The sequence below is a fragment of the Lissotriton helveticus genome, chromosome 11, assembly GCF_964261635.1.
Source record: "Lissotriton helveticus chromosome 11, aLisHel1.1, whole genome shotgun sequence".
NCBI lineage: Eukaryota > Metazoa > Chordata > Amphibia > Caudata > Salamandridae > Lissotriton > Lissotriton helveticus.
This window is the reverse complement of record NC_136072.1, coordinates 39,441,687-39,458,453: the sequence shown is the minus strand read 5'-3', so window position 1 is coordinate 39,458,453 and position 16,767 is coordinate 39,441,687. Positions and strand designations below refer to the sequence as shown.

Sequence of the window (16,767 nt, the reverse complement as noted above, 5' to 3'; positions counted from 1 at the left end):
TACAAGGTGGCGCTACATTCAGGTGAGAGCACAAGTATGCCCAAAATGTTAGTGACTTTTGCCAGATTTATCGGTGGATCTTGCATATTTTTTTCAGAGGCTAGATATTGCCTAGAAATGCTTTTTAACATAGAGATGCTGGAGTTATAATGTCTGGTCGGGCCTCAGCCCTTTCATTGTCTGCCCACTGTAACATATTTATTACCAGCACATGTGAGTGGTGACTCTGCTTTATGGAACTTATCATATATTAGGGCAATGAATATAGCAGAAGGGGCGATCGAGATGTTTGCCTACGTATTTGTTTATTTTTTTATATCTGGCTGATTAATCTGTTCATGATATTTCCATTTTGTGACATATTGCATTAAAATATATCCAGCTTGCAGAATATATAAGTATTTGTACTGCGTTGACCGGGAATCGAACCCGGGTCAACTGCTTGGAAGGCAGCTATGCTCACCACTATACCACCAACGCCCTATGATCTGTATGCTCTCGGTTCTAAACATTACGACCCTGAGTGCAATGTCTATCTTGCACCAGCTTCAACGGTGCATTTGGTTTAGATACCAACATGAAAAGCAGTAGAAAGTTTTTAGCAGAGGGTAAGGAACTGGGATTGAAACCAAGGTCAAAGCTGTGCGGAAGAGAAGAATGGAAAGCAGTAGTACAAATAATAGATATGAACATATAGATGCAGCATGGGAAGCAAAGCAGGGAAGAGAAAGAGAGAACATTCCAGGAAATGCCCAGGAGATAGATAATAGCACAACTAAAAGGGAAGAATGAAATTCAAAGCATGCCCAGAAAAGTGTTTGAAGGTCCCACCAGTCATTTATGCTTATTATTGTGTGTCTTTACTTTCAAAGTACAGGGTGGATCCTTTTACGATCCCTCTCTTGTATTTCAGCAGACACAGATAGTTGAGAAGTCTTTTCTCACATAGCTGGCAAAAGCTTGCGCTTTTACTTGCTGGCAGCCTGGGAATGACAGCTTGGTCCTTGGAAGAAAAATCAAGCAAAATTAGCAGAGGATGGTTTCGATCCATCGACCTCTGGGTTATGGGCCCAGCACGCTTCCGCTGCGCCACTCTGCTCCGTTGTGAAAGTGTTCTCTTTATGCAAATAAGGAGCATTCAGCAGAGTAGAGTGGGATTGGTCGGGCTCTCACCTCATTTGCCTAAGTATATCGCAAGGCATGCTGGGTGCAGAAAAACTTAATCTTCCCCTCTCACAATCAGTCATAACTGAAAGCCAGACACTCTCAGGCACTAGCCGTTTCAAACATTTATCAAGACAGCAGCTCTTGAACCCTCTATATCTCTCTCTGTGATACTAGCGCTAACATGCTCAGGATTTGGCTTTACCTGGGAGCCAGAGATCTACCCGGTGAGGGCTTGCCCGGTGTGAGGCTTTTGAGCGTTTGGGAGCGTTGTGGACGTTGGACAGGAAACTATGCAAATTTCAAGCATCCAACCTTCCTGCTGCAGTGAGAGGCTCTTTCCATGGACATCTGCCTCTTGGATTCCTCTCAACTTGCCTTCTGATAAAACATTTTGTGAGCTGCAGTTACCTTCGACAGCTACGAGGTGGCGCTACATTCAGGTCAGAGCACAAGTATGCAAAAATGTTACGGACTTTGGCCAGATTTATCGGTGGGTCTTGCATATTTTTTTCAGAGGCTAGAAATTGCCTAGAAATGCTTTTTAACATAGAGATGCTGGAGGTATAATGTCTGGTCGGGCCTCAGCCCTTTCATTGCCTGCCCAAAATAACATATTTATTACCAGCACATGTGAATGGCGACTCTGCTTTATGAAACTTATCATATATTAGGACAATGAATATAGCAGAAGGGGCGATTGAGATGTTTGCCTACGTATTTTTTAATTTCTATATATATGGCTGATTAATCTGTTCATGATATTTCCATTTTGTGACATGTTGAACTAAAATATATCCTGCTTGCAGAATACATAAGTATTTGCACTGCGTTGGCCGGGAATCGAACCCGGGTCAACTGCATGGAAGGCAGCTATGCTCACCACTATACCACCAACGCCCTCTGTCATTTATGCTTATTATTGTGTCTCTTTACTTTCAAAGTAAAGGGTGGATCCTTTGACGATCCCTCTCTTGTATTTCAGCAGACACAGATAGTTGAGAAGTCTTTTCTCACATAGCTGGCGCAAGCTTGCGCTTTTCCTTTCTGGCAGCGTGGAAATGACAGCTTGGTCCTTGGAAGGAAAATAAAGCAAATTTAGCAGAGGATGGTTTCGATCCATCGACCTCTGGGTTATGGGCCCAGCACGCTTCCGCTGCGCCACTCTGCTCCTCTGTGAAAGTGTTCTCTTTATGCAGATGAGGAGCATTCAGTGGAGTGACGTGGGCGTTCGGGACGTGAGAGGACGTTGGACAGGAAACTATGCAAATTTGAAGCATCCAACCTTCCTGCTGTAGTCAGAGGCTCTTTCTATGGACATCTGCCTCTTGGATTCCTCTCAACTTGCCCTCTTATGAAACATTTTGTGAGCTGCAGTTACCTCCGATGGCTACAAGGTGGCGCTACATTCAGGTGAGAGCACAAGTATGCCCAAAATGTTAGTGACTTTTGCCAGATTTATCGGTGGATCTTGCATATTTTTTTCAGAGGCTAGATATTGCCTAGAAATGCTTTTTAACATAGAGATGCTGGAGTTATAATGTCTGGTCGGGCCTCAGCCCTTTCATTGTCTGCCCACTGTAACATATTTATTACCAGCACATGTGAGTGGTGACTCTGCTTTATGGAACTTATCATATATTAGGGCAATGAATATAGCAGAAGGGGCGATCGAGATGTTTGCCTACGTATTTGTTTATTTTTTTATATCTGGCTGATTAATCTGTTCATGATATTTCCATTTTGTGACATATTGCATTAAAATATATCCAGCTTGCAGAATATATAAGTATTTGTACTGCGTTGGCCGGGAATCGAACCCGGGTCAACTGCTTGGAAGGCAGCTATGCTCACCACTATACCACCAACGCCCTATGATCTGTATGCTCTTGGTTCTAAACATTACGACCCTGAGTGCAATGTCTATCTTGCACCAGCTTCAACGGTGCATTTGGTTTAGATACCAACATGAAAAGCAGTAGAAAGTTTTTAGCAGAGGGTAAGGAACTGGGATTGAAACCAAGGTCAAAGCTGTGCGGAAGAGAAGAATGGAAAGCAGTAGTACAAATAATAGATATGAACATATAGATGCAGCATGGGAAGCAAAGCAGGGAAGAGAAAGAGAGAACATTCCAGGAAATGCCCAGCAGATAGATAATAGCACAACTAAAAGGGAAGAATGAAATTCAAAGCATGCCCAGAAAAGTGTTTGAAGGTCCCACCAGTCATTTATGCTTATTATTGTGTGTCTTTACTTTCAAAGTACAGGGTGGATCCTTTTACGATCCCTCTCTTGTATTTCAGCAGACACAGATAGTTGAGAAGTCTTTTCTCACATAGCTGGCAAAAGCTTGCGCTTTTACTTGCTGGCAGCCTGGGAATGACAGCTTGGTCCTTGGAAGAAAAATCAAGCAAAATTAGCAGAGGATGGTTTCGATCCATCGACCTCTGGGTTATGGGCCCAGCACGCTTCCGCTGCGCCACTCTGCTCCGTTGTGAAAGTGTTCTCTTTATGCAAATAAGGAGCATTCAGCAGAGTAGAGTGGGATTGGTCGGGCTCTCACCTCATTTGCCTAAGTATATCGCAAGGCATGCTGGGTGCAGAAAAACTTAATCTTCCCCTCTCACAATCAGTCATAACTGAAAGCCAGACACTCTCAGGCACTAGCCGTTTCAAACATTTATCAAGACAGCAGCTCTTGAACCCTCTATATCTCTCTCTGTGATACTAGCGCTAACATGCTCAGGATTTGGCTTTACCTGGGAGCCAGAGATCTACCCGGTGAGGGCTTGCCCGGTGTGAGGCTTTTGAGCGTTTGGGAGCGTTCGGGACGTTGGACAGGAAACTATGCAAATTTCAAGCATCCAACCTTCCTGCTGCAGTGAGAGGCTCTTTCCATGGACATCTGCCTCTTGGATTCCTCTCAACTTGCCTTCTGATAAAACATTTTGTGAGCTGCAGTTACCTTCGACAGCTACGAGGTGGCGCTACATTCAGGTCAGAGCACAAGTATGCAAAAATGTTACGGACTTTGGCCAGATTTATCGGTGGGTCTTGCATATTTTTTTCAGAGGCTAGAAATTGCCTAGAAATGCTTTTTAACATAGAGATGCTGGAGGTATAATGTCTGGTCGGGCCTCAGCCCTTTCATTGCCTGCCCAAAATAACATATTTATTACCAGCACATGTGAATGGCGACTCTGCTTTATGAAACTTATCATATATTAGGACAATGAATATAGCAGAAGGGGCGATTGAGATGTTTGCCTACGTATTTTTTAATTTCTATATATATGGCTGATTAATCTGTTCATGATATTTCCATTTTGTGACATGTTGAACTAAAATATATCCTGCTTGCAGAATACATAAGTATTTGCACTGCGTTGGCCGGGAATCGAACCCGGGTCAACTGCATGGAAGGCAGCTATGCTCACCACTATACCACCAACGCCCTCTGTCATTTATGCTTATTATTGTGTCTCTTTACTTTCAAAGTAAAGGGTGGATCCTTTGACGATCCCTCTCTTGTATTTCAGCAGACACAGATAGTTGAGAAGTCTTTTCTCACATAGCTGGCGCAAGCTTGCGCTTTTCCTTTCTGGCAGCGTGGAAATGACAGCTTGGTCCTTGGAAGGAAAATAAAGCAAATTTAGCAGAGGATGGTTTCGATCCATCGACCTCTGGGTTATGGGCCCAGCACGCTTCCGCTGCGCCACTCTGCTCCTCTGTGAAAGTGTTCTCTTTATGCAGATGAGGAGCATTCAGTGGAGTGACGTGGGCGTTCGGGACGTGAGAGGACGTTGGACAGGAAACTATGCAAATTTGAAGCATCCAACCTTCCTGCTGTAGTCAGAGGCTCTTTCTATGGACATCTGCCTCTTGGATTCCTCTCAACTTGCCCTCTTATGAAACATTTTGTGAGCTGCAGTTACCTCCGATGGCTACAAGGTGGCGCTACATTCAGGTGAGAGCACAAGTATGCCCAAAATGTTAGTGACTTTTGCCAGATTTATCGGTGGATCTTGCATATTTTTTTCAGAGGCTAGATATTGCCTAGAAATGCTTTTTAACATAGAGATGCTGGAGTTATAATGTCTGGTCGGGCCTCAGCCCTTTCATTGTCTGCCCACTGTAACATATTTATTACCAGCACATGTGAGTGGTGACTCTGCTTTATGGAACTTATCATATATTAGGGCAATGAATATAGCAGAAGGGGCGATCGAGATGTTTGCCTACGTATTTGTTTATTTTTTTATATCTGGCTGATTAATCTGTTCATGATATTTCCATTTTGTGACATATTGCATTAAAATATATCCAGCTTGCAGAATATATAAGTATTTGTACTGCGTTGGCCGGGAATCGAACCCGGGTCAACTGCTTGGAAGGCAGCTATGCTCACCACTATACCACCAATGCCCTATGATCTGTATGCTCTCGGTTCTAAACATTACGACCCTGAGTGCAATGTCTATCTTGCACCAGCTTCAACGGTGCATTTGGTTTAGATACCAACATGAAAAGCAGTAGAAAGTTTTTAGCAGAGGGTAAGGAACTGGGATTGAAACCAAGGTCAAAGCTGTGCGGAAGAGAAGAATGGAAAGCAGTAGTACAAATAATAGATATGAACATATAGATGCAGCATGGGAAGCAAAGCAGGGAAGAGAAAGAGAGAACATTCCAGGAAATGCCCAGGAGATAGATAATAGCACAACTAAAAGGGAAGAATGAAATTCAAAGCATGCCCAGAAAAGTGTTTGAAGGTCCCACCAGTCATTTATGCTTATTATTGTGTGTCTTTACTTTCAAAGTACAGGGTGGATCCTTTTACGATCCCTCTCTTGTATTTCAGCAGACACAGATAGTTGAGAAGTCTTTTCTCACATAGCTGGCAAAAGCTTGCGCTTTTACTTGCTGGCAGCCTGGGAATGACAGCTTGGTCCTTGGAAGAAAAATCAAGCAAAATTAGCAGAGGATGGTTTCGATCCATCGACCTCTGGGTTATGGGCCCAGCACGCTTCCGCTGCGCCACTCTGCTCCGTTGTGAAAGTGTTCTCTTTATGCAAATAAGGAGCATTCAGCAGAGTAGAGTGGGATTGGTCGGGCTCTCACCTCATTTGCCTAAGTATATCGCAAGGCATGCTGGGTGCAGAAAAACTTAATCTTCCCCTCTCACAATCAGTCATAACTGAAAGCCAGACACTCTCAGGCACTAGCCGTTTCAAACATTTATCAAGACAGCAGCTCTTGAACCCTCTATATCTCTCTCTGTGATACTAGCGCTAACATGCTCAGGATTTGGCTTTACCTGGGAGCCAGAGATCTACCCGGTGAGGGCGAGGCTTTTGAGCGTTTGGGAGCGTTCGGGACGTTGGACAGGAAACTATGCAAATTTCAAGCATCCAACCTTCCTGCTGCAGTGAGAGGCTCTTTCCATGGACATCTGCCTCTTGGATTCCTCTCAACTTGCCTTCTGATAAAACATTTTGTGAGCTGCAGTTACCTTCGACAGCTACGAGGTGGCGCTACATTCAGGTCAGAGCACAAGTATGCAAAAATGTTACGGACTTTGGCCAGATTTATCGGTGGGTCTTGCATATTTTTTTCAGAGGCTAGAAATTGCCTAGAAATGCTTTTTAACATAGAGATGCTGGAGGTATAATGTCTGGTCGGGCCTCAGCCCTTTCATTGCCTGCCCAAAATAACATATTTATTACCAGCACATGTGAATGGCGACTCTGCTTTATGAAACTTATCATATATTAGGACAATGAATATAGCAGAAGGGGCGATTGAGATGTTTGCCTACGTATTTTTTAATTTCTATATATATGGCTGATTAATCTGTTCATGATATTTCCATTTTGTGACATGTTGAACTAAAATATATCCTGCTTGCAGAATACATAAGTATTTGCACTGCGTTGGCCGGGAATCGAACCCGGGTCAACTGCATGGAAGGCAGCTATGCTCACCACTATACCACCAACGCCCTCTGTCATTTATGCTTATTATTGTGTCTCTTTACTTTCAAAGTAAAGGGTGGATCCTTTGACGATCCCTCTCTTGTATTTCAGCAGACACAGATAGTTGAGAAGTCTTTTCTCACATAGCTGGCAAAAGCTTGCGCTTTTCCTTTCTGGCAGCGTGGAAATGACAGCTTGGTCCTTGGAAGGAAAATAAAGCAAATTTAGCAGAGGATGGTTTCGATCCATCGACCTCTGGGTTATGGGCCCAGCACGCTTCCGCTGCGCCACTCTGCTCCTCTGTGAAAGTGTTCTCTTTATGCAGATGAGGAGCATTCAGTGGAGTGACGTGGGCGTTCGGGACGTGAGAGGACGTTGGACAGGAAACTATGCAAATTTGAAGCATCCAACCTTCCTGCTGTAGTCAGAGGCTCTTTCTATGGACATCTGCCTCTTGGATTCCTCTCAACTTGCCCTCTTATGAAACATTTTGTGAGCTGCAGTTACCTCCGATGGCTACAAGGTGGCGCTACATTCAGGTGAGAGCACAAGTATGCCCAAAATGTTAGTGACTTTTGCCAGATTTATCGGTGGATCTTGCATATTTTTTTCAGAGGCTAGATATTGCCTAGAAATGCTTTTTAACATAGAGATGCTGGAGTTATAATGTCTGGTCGGGCCTCAGCCCTTTCATTGTCTGCCCACTGTAACATATTTATTACCAGCACATGTGAGTGGTGACTCTGCTTTATGGAACTTATCATATATTAGGGCAATGAATATAGCAGAAGGGGCGATCGAGATGTTTGCCTACGTATTTGTTTATTTTTTTATATCTGGCTGATTAATCTGTTCATGATATTTCCATTTTGTGACATATTGCATTAAAATATATCCAGCTTGCAGAATATATAAGTATTTGTACTGCGTTGGCCGGGAATCGAACCCGGGTCAACTGCTTGGAAGGCAGCTATGCTCACCACTATACCACCAACGCCCTATGATCTGTATGCTCTCGGTTCTAAACATTACGACCCTGAGTGCAATGTCTATCTTGCACCAGCTTCAACGGTGCATTTGGTTTAGATACCAACATGAAAAGCAGTAGAAAGTTTTTAGCAGAGGGTAAGGAACTGGGATTGAAACCAAGGTCAAAGCTGTGCGGAAGAGAAGAATGGAAAGCAGTAGTACAAATAATAGATATGAACATATAGATGCAGCATGGGAAGCAAAGCAGGGAAGAGAAAGAGAGAACATTCCAGGAAATGCCCAGGAGATAGATAATAGCACAACTAAAAGGGAAGAATGAAATTCAAAGCATGCCCAGAAAAGTGTTTGAAGGTCCCACCAGTCATTTATGCTTATTATTGTGTGTCTTTACTTTCAAAGTACAGGGTGGATCCTTTTACGATCCCTCTCTTGTATTTCAGCAGACACAGATAGTTGAGAAGTCTTTTCTCACATAGCTGGCAAAAGCTTGCGCTTTTACTTGCTGGCAGCCTGGGAATGACAGCTTGGTCCTTGGAAGAAAAATCAAGCAAAATTAGCAGAGGATGGTTTCGATCCATCGACCTCTGGGTTATGGGCCCAGCACGCTTCCGCTGCGCCACTCTGCTCCGTTGTGAAAGTGTTCTCTTTATGCAAATAAGGAGCATTCAGCAGAGTAGAGTGGGATTGGTCGGGCTCTCACCTCATTTGCCTAAGTATATCGCAAGGCATGCTGGGTGCAGAAAAACTTAATCTTCCCCTCTCACAATCAGTCATAACTGAAAGCCAGACACTCTCAGGCACTAGCCGTTTCAAACATTTATCAAGACAGCAGCTCTTGAACCCTCTATATCTCTCTCTGTGATACTAGCGCTAACATGCTCAGGATTTGGCTTTACCTGGGAGCCAGAGATCTACCCGGTGAGGGCTTGCCCGGTGTGAGGCTTTTGAGCGTTTGGGAGCGTTCGGGACGTTGGACAGGAAACTATGCAAATTTCAAGCATCCAACCTTCCTGCTGCAGTGAGAGGCTCTTTCCATGGACATCTGCCTCTTGGATTCCTCTCAACTTGCCTTCTGATAAAACATTTTGTGAGCTGCAGTTACCTTCGACAGCTACGAGGTGGCGCTACATTCAGGTCAGAGCACAAGTATGCAAAAATGTTACGGACTTTGGCCAGATTTATCGGTGGGTCTTGCATATTTTTTTCAGAGGCTAGAAATTGCCTAGAAATGCTTTTTAACATAGAGATGCTGGAGGTATAATGTCTGGTCGGGCCTCAGCCCTTTCATTGCCTGCCCAAAATAACATATTTATTACCAGCACATGTGAATGGCGACTCTGCTTTATGAAACTTATCATATATTAGGACAATGAATATAGCAGAAGGGGCGATTGAGATGTTTGCCTACGTATTTTTTAATTTCTATATATATGGCTGATTAATCTGTTCATGATATTTCCATTTTGTGACATGTTGAACTAAAATATATCCTGCTTGCAGAATACATAAGTATTTGCACTGCGTTGGCCAGGAATCGAACCCGGGTCAACTGCATGGAAGGCAGCTATGCTCACCACTATACCACCAACGCCCTCTGTCATTTATGCTTATTATTGTGTCTCTTTACTTTCAAAGTAAAGGGTGGATCCTTTGACGATCCCTCTCTTGTATTTCAGCAGACACAGATAGTTGAGAAGTCTTTTCTCACATAGCTGGCAAAAGCTTGCGCTTTTCCTTTCTGGCAGCGTGGAAATGACAGCTTGGTCCTTGGAAGGAAAATAAAGCAAATTTAGCAGAGGATGGTTTCGATCCATCGACCTCTGGGTTATGGGCCCAGCACGCTTCCGCTGCGCCACTCTGCTCCTCTGTGAAAGTGTTCTCTTTATGCAGATGAGGAGCATTCAGTGGAGTGACGTGGGCGTTCGGGACGTGAGAGGACGTTGGACAGGAAACTATGCAAATTTGAAGCATCCAACCTTCCTGCTGTAGTCAGAGGCTCTTTCTATGGACATCTGCCTCTTGGATTCCTCTCAACTTGCCCTCTTATGAAACATTTTGTGAGCTGCAGTTACCTCCGATGGCTACAAGGTGGCGCTACATTCAGGTGAGAGCACAAGTATGCCCAAAATGTTAGTGACTTTTGCCAGATTTATCGGTGGATCTTGCATATTTTTTTCAGAGGCTAGATATTGCCTAGAAATGCTTTTTAACATAGAGATGCTGGAGTTATAATGTCTGGTCGGGCCTCAGCCCTTTCATTGTCTGCCCACTGTAACATATTTATTACCAGCACATGTGAGTGGTGACTCTGCTTTATGGAACTTATCATATATTAGGGCAATGAATATAGCAGAAGGGGCGATCGAGATGTTTGCCTACGTATTTGTTTATTTTTTTATATCTGGCTGATTAATCTGTTCATGATATTTCCATTTTGTGACATATTGCATTAAAATATATCCAGCTTGCAGAATATATAAGTATTTGTACTGCGTTGGCCGGGAATCAAACCCGGGTCAACTGCTTGGAAGGCAGCTATGCTCACCACTATACCACCAACGCCCTATGATCTGTATGCTCTCGGTTCTAAACATTACGACCCTGAGTGCAATGTCTATCTTGCACCAGCTTCAACGGTGCATTTGGTTTAGATACCAACATGAAAAGCAGTAGAAAGTTTTTAGCAGAGGGTAAGGAACTGGGATTGAAACCAAGGTCAAAGCTGTGCGGAAGAGAAGAATGGAAAGCAGTAGTACAAATAATAGATATGAACATATAGATGCAGCATGGGAAGCAAAGCAGGGAAGAGAAAGAGAGAACATTCCAGGAAATGCCCAGGAGATAGATAATAGCACAACTAAAAGGGAAGAATGAAATTCAAAGCATGCCCAGAAAAGTGTTTGAAGGTCCCACCAGTCATTTATGCTTATTATTGTGTGTCTTTACTTTCAAAGTACAGGGTGGATCCTTTTACGATCCCTCTCTTGTATTTCAGCAGACACAGATAGTTGAGAAGTCTTTTCTCACATAGCTGGCAAAAGCTTGCGCTTTTACTTGCTGGCAGCCTGGGAATGACAGCTTGGTCCTTGGAAGAAAAATCAAGCAAAATTAGCAGAGGATGGTTTCGATCCATCGACCTCTGGGTTATGGGCCCAGCACGCTTCCGCTGCGCCACTCTGCTCCGTTGTGAAAGTGTTCTCTTTATGCAAATAAGGAGCATTCAGCAGAGTAGAGTGGGATTGGTCGGGCTCTCACCTCATTTGCCTAAGTATATCGCAAGGCATGCTGGGTGCAGAAAAACTTAATCTTCCCCTCTCACAATCAGTCATAACTGAAAGCCAGACACTCTCAGGCACTAGCCGTTTCAAACATTTATCAAGACAGCAGCTCTTGAACCCTCTATATCTCTCTCTGTGATACTAGCGCTAACATGCTCAGGATTTGGCTTTACCTGGGAGCCAGAGATCTACCCGGTGAGGGCTTGCCCGGTGTGAGGCTTTTGAGCGTTTGGGAGCGTTCGGGACGTTGGACAGGAAACTATGCAAATTTCAAGCATCCAACCTTCCTGCTGCAGTGAGAGGCTCTTTCCATGGACATCTGCCTCTTGGATTCCTCTCAACTTGCCTTCTGATAAAACATTTTGTGAGCTGCAGTTACCTTCGACAGCTACGAGGTGGCGCTACATTCAGGTCAGAGCACAAGTATGCAAAAATGTTACGGACTTTGGCCAGATTTATCGGTGGGTCTTGCATATTTTTTTCAGAGGCTAGAAATTGCCTAGAAATGCTTTTTAACATAGAGATGCTGGAGGTATAATGTCTGGTCGGGCCTCAGCCCTTTCATTGCCTGCCCAAAATAACATATTTATTACCAGCACATGTGAATGGCGACTCTGCTTTATGAAACTTATCATATATTAGGACAATGAATATAGCAGAAGGGGCGATTGAGATGTTTGCCTACGTATTTTTTAATTTCTATATATATGGCTGATTAATCTGTTCATGATATTTCCATTTTGTGACATGTTGAACTAAAATATATCCTGCTTGCAGAATACATAAGTATTTGCACTGCGTTGGCCGGGAATCGAACCCGGGTCAACTGCATGGAAGGCAGCTATGCTCACCACTATACCACCAACGCCCTCTGTCATTTATGCTTATTATTGTGTCTCTTTACTTTCAAAGTAAAGGGTGGATCCTTTGACGATCCCTCTCTTGTATTTCAGCAGACACAGATAGTTGAGAAGTCTTTTCTCACATAGCTGGCGCAAGCTTGCGCTTTTCCTTTCTGGCAGCGTGGAAATGACAGCTTGGTCCTTGGAAGGAAAATAAAGCAAATTTAGCAGAGGATGGTTTCGATCCATCGACCTCTGGGTTATGGGCCCAGCACGCTTCCGCTGCGCCACTCTGCTCCTCTGTGAAAGTGTTCTCTTTATGCAGATGAGGAGCATTCAGTGGAGTGACGTGGGCGTTCGGGACGTGAGAGGACGTTGGACAGGAAACTATGCAAATTTGAAGCATCCAACCTTCCTGCTGTAGTCAGAGGCTCTTTCTATGGACATCTGCCTCTTGGATTCCTCTCAACTTGCCCTCTTATGAAACATTTTGTGAGCTGCAGTTACCTCCGATGGCTACAAGGTGGCGCTACATTCAGGTGAGAGCACAAGTATGCCCAAAATGTTAGTGACTTTTGCCAGATTTATCGGTGGATCTTGCATATTTTTTTCAGAGGCTAGATATTGCCTAGAAATGCTTTTTAACATAGAGATGCTGGAGTTATAATGTCTGGTCGGGCCTCAGCCCTTTCATTGTCTGCCCACTGTAACATATTTATTACCAGCACATGTGAGTGGTGACTCTGCTTTATGGAACTTATCATATATTAGGGCAATGAATATAGCAGAAGGGGCGATCGAGATGTTTGCCTACGTATTTGTTTATTTTTTTATATCTGGCTGATTAATCTGTTCATGATATTTCCATTTTGTGACATATTGCATTAAAATATATCCAGCTTGCAGAATATATAAGTATTTGTACTGCGTTGGCCGGGAATCGAACCCGGGTCAACTGCTTGGAAGGCAGCTATGCTCACCACTATACCACCAACGCCCTATGATCTGTATGCTCTCGGTTCTAAACATTACGACCCTGAGTGCAATGTCTATCTTGCACCAGCTTCAACGGTGCATTTGGTTTAGATACCAACATGAAAAGCAGTAGAAAGTTTTTAGCAGAGGGTAAGGAACTGGGATTGAAACCAAGGTCAAAGCTGTGCGGAAGAGAAGAATGGAAAGCAGTAGTACAAATAATAGATATGAACATATAGATGCAGCATGGGAAGCAAAGCAGGGAAGAGAAAGAGAGAACATTCCAGGAAATGCCCAGGAGATAGATAATAGCACAACTAAAAGGGAAGAATGAAATTCAAAGCATGCCCAGAAAAGTGTTTGAAGGTCCCACCAGTCATTTATGCTTATTATTGTGTGTCTTTACTTTCAAAGTACAGGGTGGATCCTTTTACGATCCCTCTCTTGTATTTCAGCAGACACAGATAGTTGAGAAGTCTTTTCTCACATAGCTGGCAAAAGCTTGCGCTTTTACTTGCTGGCAGCCTGGGAATGACAGCTTGGTCCTTGGAAGAAAAATCAAGCAAAATTAGCAGAGGATGGTTTCGATCCATCGACCTCTGGGTTATGGGCCCAGCACGCTTCCGCTGCGCCACTCTGCTCCGTTGTGAAAGTGTTCTCTTTATGCAAATAAGGAGCATTCAGCAGAGTAGAGTGGGATTGGTCGGGCTCTCACCTCATTTGCCTAAGTATATCGCAAGGCATGCTGGGTGCAGAAAAACTTAATCTTCCCCTCTCACAATCAGTCATAACTGAAAGCCAGACACTCTCAGGCACTAGCCGTTTCAAACATTTATCAAGACAGCAGCTCTTGAACCCTCTATATCTCTCTCTGTGATACTAGCGCTAACATGCTCAGGATTTGGCTTTACCTGGGAGCCAGAGATCTACCCGGTGAGGGCTTGCCCGGTGTGAGGCTTTTGAGCGTTTGGGAGCGTTCGGGACGTTGGACAGGAAACTATGCAAATTTCAAGCATCCAACCTTCCTGCTGCAGTGAGAGGCTCTTTCCATGGACATCTGCCTCTTGGATTCCTCTCAACTTGCCTTCTGATAAAACATTTTGTGAGCTGCAGTTACCTTCGACAGCTACGAGGTGGCGCTACATTCAGGTCAGAGCACAAGTATGCAAAAATGTTACGGACTTTGGCCAGATTTATCGGTGGGTCTTGCATATTTTTTTCAGAGGCTAGAAATTGCCTAGAAATGCTTTTTAACATAGAGATGCTGGAGGTATAATGTCTGGTCGGGCCTCAGCCCTTTCATTGCCTGCCCAAAATAACATATTTATTACCAGCACATGTGAATGGCCACTCTGCTTTATGAAACTTATCATATATTAGGACAATGAATATAGCAGAAGGGGCGATTGAGATGTTTGCCTACGTATTTTTTAATTTCTATATATATGGCTGATTAATCTGTTCATGATATTTCCATTTTGTGACATGTTGAACTAAAATATATCCTGCTTGCAGAATACATAAGTATTTGCACTGCGTTGGCCGGGAATCGAACCCGGGTCAACTGCATGGAAGGCAGCTATGCTCACCACTATACCACCAACGCCCTCTGTCATTTATGCTTATTATTGTGTCTCTTTACTTTCAAAGTAAAGGGTGGATCCTTTGACGATCCCTCTCTTGTATTTCAGCAGACACAGATAGTTGAGAAGTCTTTTCTCACATAGCTGGCGCAAGCTTGCGCTTTTCCTTTCTGGCAGCGTGGAAATGACAGCTTGGTCCTTGGAAGGAAAATAAAGCAAATTTAGCAGAGGATGGTTTCGATCCATCGACCTCTGGGTTATGGGCCCAGCACGCTTCCGCTGCGCCACTCTTCTCCTCTGTGAAAGTGTTCTCTTTATGCAGATGAGGAGCATTCAGTGGAGTGACGTGGGCGTTCGGGACGTGAGAGGACGTTGGACAGGAAACTATGCAAATTTGAAGCATCCAACCTTCCTGCTGTAGTCAGAGGCTCTTTCTATGGACATCTGCCTCTTGGATTCCTCTCAACTTGCCCTCTTATGAAACATTTTGTGAGCTGCAGTTACCTCCGATGGCTACAAGGTGGCGCTACATTCAGGTGAGAGCACAAGTATGCCCAAAATGTTAGTGACTTTTGCCAGATTTATCGGTGGATCTTGCATATTTTTTTCAGAGGCTAGATATTGCCTAGAAATGCTTTTTAACATAGAGATGCTGGAGTTATAATGTCTGGTCGGGCCTCAGCCCTTTCATTGTCTGCCCACTGTAACATATTTATTACCAGCACATGTGAGTGGTGACTCTGCTTTATGGAACTTATCATATATTAGGGCAATGAATATAGCAGAAGGGGCGATCGAGATGTTTGCCTACGTATTTGTTTATTTTTTTATATCTGGCTGATTAATCTGTTCATGATATTTCCATTTTGTGACATATTGCATTAAAATATATCCAGCTTGCAGAATATATAAGTATTTGTACTGCGTTGGCCGGGAATCGAACCCGGGTCAACTGCTTGGAAGGCAGCTATGCTCACCACTATACCACCAACGCCCTATGATCTGTATGCTCTCGGTTCTAAACATTACGACCCTGAGTGCAATGTCTATCTTGCACCAGCTTCAACGGTGCATTTGGTTTAGATACCAACATGAAAAGCAGTAGAAAGTTTTTAGCAGAGGGTAAGGAACTGGGATTGAAACCAAGGTCAAAGCTGTGCGGAAGAGAAGAATGGAAAGCAGTAGTACAAATAATAGATATGAACATATAGATGCAGCATGGGAAGCAAAGCAGGGAAGAGAAAGAGAGAACATTCCAGGAAATGCCCAGGAGATAGATAATAGCACAACTAAAAGGCAAGAATGAAATTCAAAGCATGCCCAGAAAAGTGTTTGAAGGTCCCACCAGTCATTTATGCTTATTATTGTGTGTCTTTACTTTCAAAGTACAGGGTGGATCCTTTTACGATCCCTCTCTTGTATTTCAGCAGACACAGATAGTTGAGAAGTCTTTTCTCACATAGCTGGCAAAAGCTTGCGCTTTTACTTGCTGGCAGCCTGGGAATGACAGCTTGGTCCTTGGAAGAAAAATCAAGCAAAATTAGCAGAGGATGGTTTCGATCCATCGACCTCTGGGTTATGGGCCCAGCACGCTTCCGCTGCGCCACTCTGCTCCGTTGTGAAAGTGTTCTCTTTATGCAAATAAGGAGCATTCAGCAGAGTAGAGTGGGATTGGTCGGGCTCTCACCTCATTTGCCTAAGTATATCGCAAGGCATGCTGGGTGCAGAAAAACTTAATCTTCCCCTCTCACAATCAGTCATAACTGAAAGCCAGACACTCTCAGGCACTAGCCGTTTCAAACATTTATCAAGACAGCAGCTCTTGAACCCTCTATATCTCTCTCTGTGATACTAGCGCTAACATGCTCAGGATTTGGCTTTACCTGGGAGCCAGAGATCTACCCGGTGAGGGCTTGCCCGGTGTGAGGCTTTTGAGCGTTTGGGAGCGTTCGGGACGTTGGA

The 16,767-nt window shown here is 43.9% G+C and overlaps 13 non-coding genes across 13 annotated transcripts; all 13 read right to left on the bottom strand.

Annotated features, from left to right (window-relative positions):
- Window positions 1-408: 408 nt before the first annotated feature.
- On the bottom strand, window positions 409-480 carry TRNAG-UCC (transfer RNA glycine (anticodon UCC)). The gene has a single exon. It is a non-coding gene; the product is annotated as a tRNA-Gly (tRNA).
- Window positions 481-1,992: 1,512 nt separating this feature from the next.
- Window positions 1,993-2,064, bottom strand: TRNAG-UCC (transfer RNA glycine (anticodon UCC)). Its single transcript has one exon. It is a non-coding gene; the product is annotated as a tRNA-Gly (tRNA).
- An 899-nt stretch (window positions 2,065-2,963) lies between these two features.
- Window positions 2,964-3,035, bottom strand: TRNAG-UCC (transfer RNA glycine (anticodon UCC)). The gene has a single exon. It is a non-coding gene; the product is annotated as a tRNA-Gly (tRNA).
- A 1,512-nt stretch (window positions 3,036-4,547) lies between these two features.
- TRNAG-UCC (transfer RNA glycine (anticodon UCC)) lies at window positions 4,548-4,619 on the bottom strand. Its single transcript has one exon. It is a non-coding gene; the product is annotated as a tRNA-Gly (tRNA).
- An 899-nt stretch (window positions 4,620-5,518) lies between these two features.
- Window positions 5,519-5,590, bottom strand: TRNAG-UCC (transfer RNA glycine (anticodon UCC)). Its single transcript has one exon. It is a non-coding gene; the product is annotated as a tRNA-Gly (tRNA).
- Window positions 5,591-7,091: 1,501 nt separating this feature from the next.
- On the bottom strand, window positions 7,092-7,163 carry TRNAG-UCC (transfer RNA glycine (anticodon UCC)). The gene has a single exon. It is a non-coding gene; the product is annotated as a tRNA-Gly (tRNA).
- Window positions 7,164-8,062: 899 nt separating this feature from the next.
- Window positions 8,063-8,134, bottom strand: TRNAG-UCC (transfer RNA glycine (anticodon UCC)). The gene has a single exon. It is a non-coding gene; the product is annotated as a tRNA-Gly (tRNA).
- Window positions 8,135-9,646: 1,512 nt separating this feature from the next.
- On the bottom strand, window positions 9,647-9,718 carry TRNAG-UCC (transfer RNA glycine (anticodon UCC)). Its single transcript has one exon. It is a non-coding gene; the product is annotated as a tRNA-Gly (tRNA).
- Window positions 9,719-10,617: 899 nt separating this feature from the next.
- TRNAG-UCC (transfer RNA glycine (anticodon UCC)) lies at window positions 10,618-10,689 on the bottom strand. Its single transcript has one exon. It is a non-coding gene; the product is annotated as a tRNA-Gly (tRNA).
- Window positions 10,690-12,201: 1,512 nt separating this feature from the next.
- On the bottom strand, window positions 12,202-12,273 carry TRNAG-UCC (transfer RNA glycine (anticodon UCC)). The gene has a single exon. It is a non-coding gene; the product is annotated as a tRNA-Gly (tRNA).
- An 899-nt stretch (window positions 12,274-13,172) lies between these two features.
- Window positions 13,173-13,244, bottom strand: TRNAG-UCC (transfer RNA glycine (anticodon UCC)). The gene has a single exon. It is a non-coding gene; the product is annotated as a tRNA-Gly (tRNA).
- Window positions 13,245-14,756: 1,512 nt separating this feature from the next.
- On the bottom strand, window positions 14,757-14,828 carry TRNAG-UCC (transfer RNA glycine (anticodon UCC)). The gene has a single exon. It is a non-coding gene; the product is annotated as a tRNA-Gly (tRNA).
- Window positions 14,829-15,727: 899 nt separating this feature from the next.
- On the bottom strand, window positions 15,728-15,799 carry TRNAG-UCC (transfer RNA glycine (anticodon UCC)). Its single transcript has one exon. It is a non-coding gene; the product is annotated as a tRNA-Gly (tRNA).
- Between the last annotated feature and the right edge of the window lie 968 nt (window positions 15,800-16,767).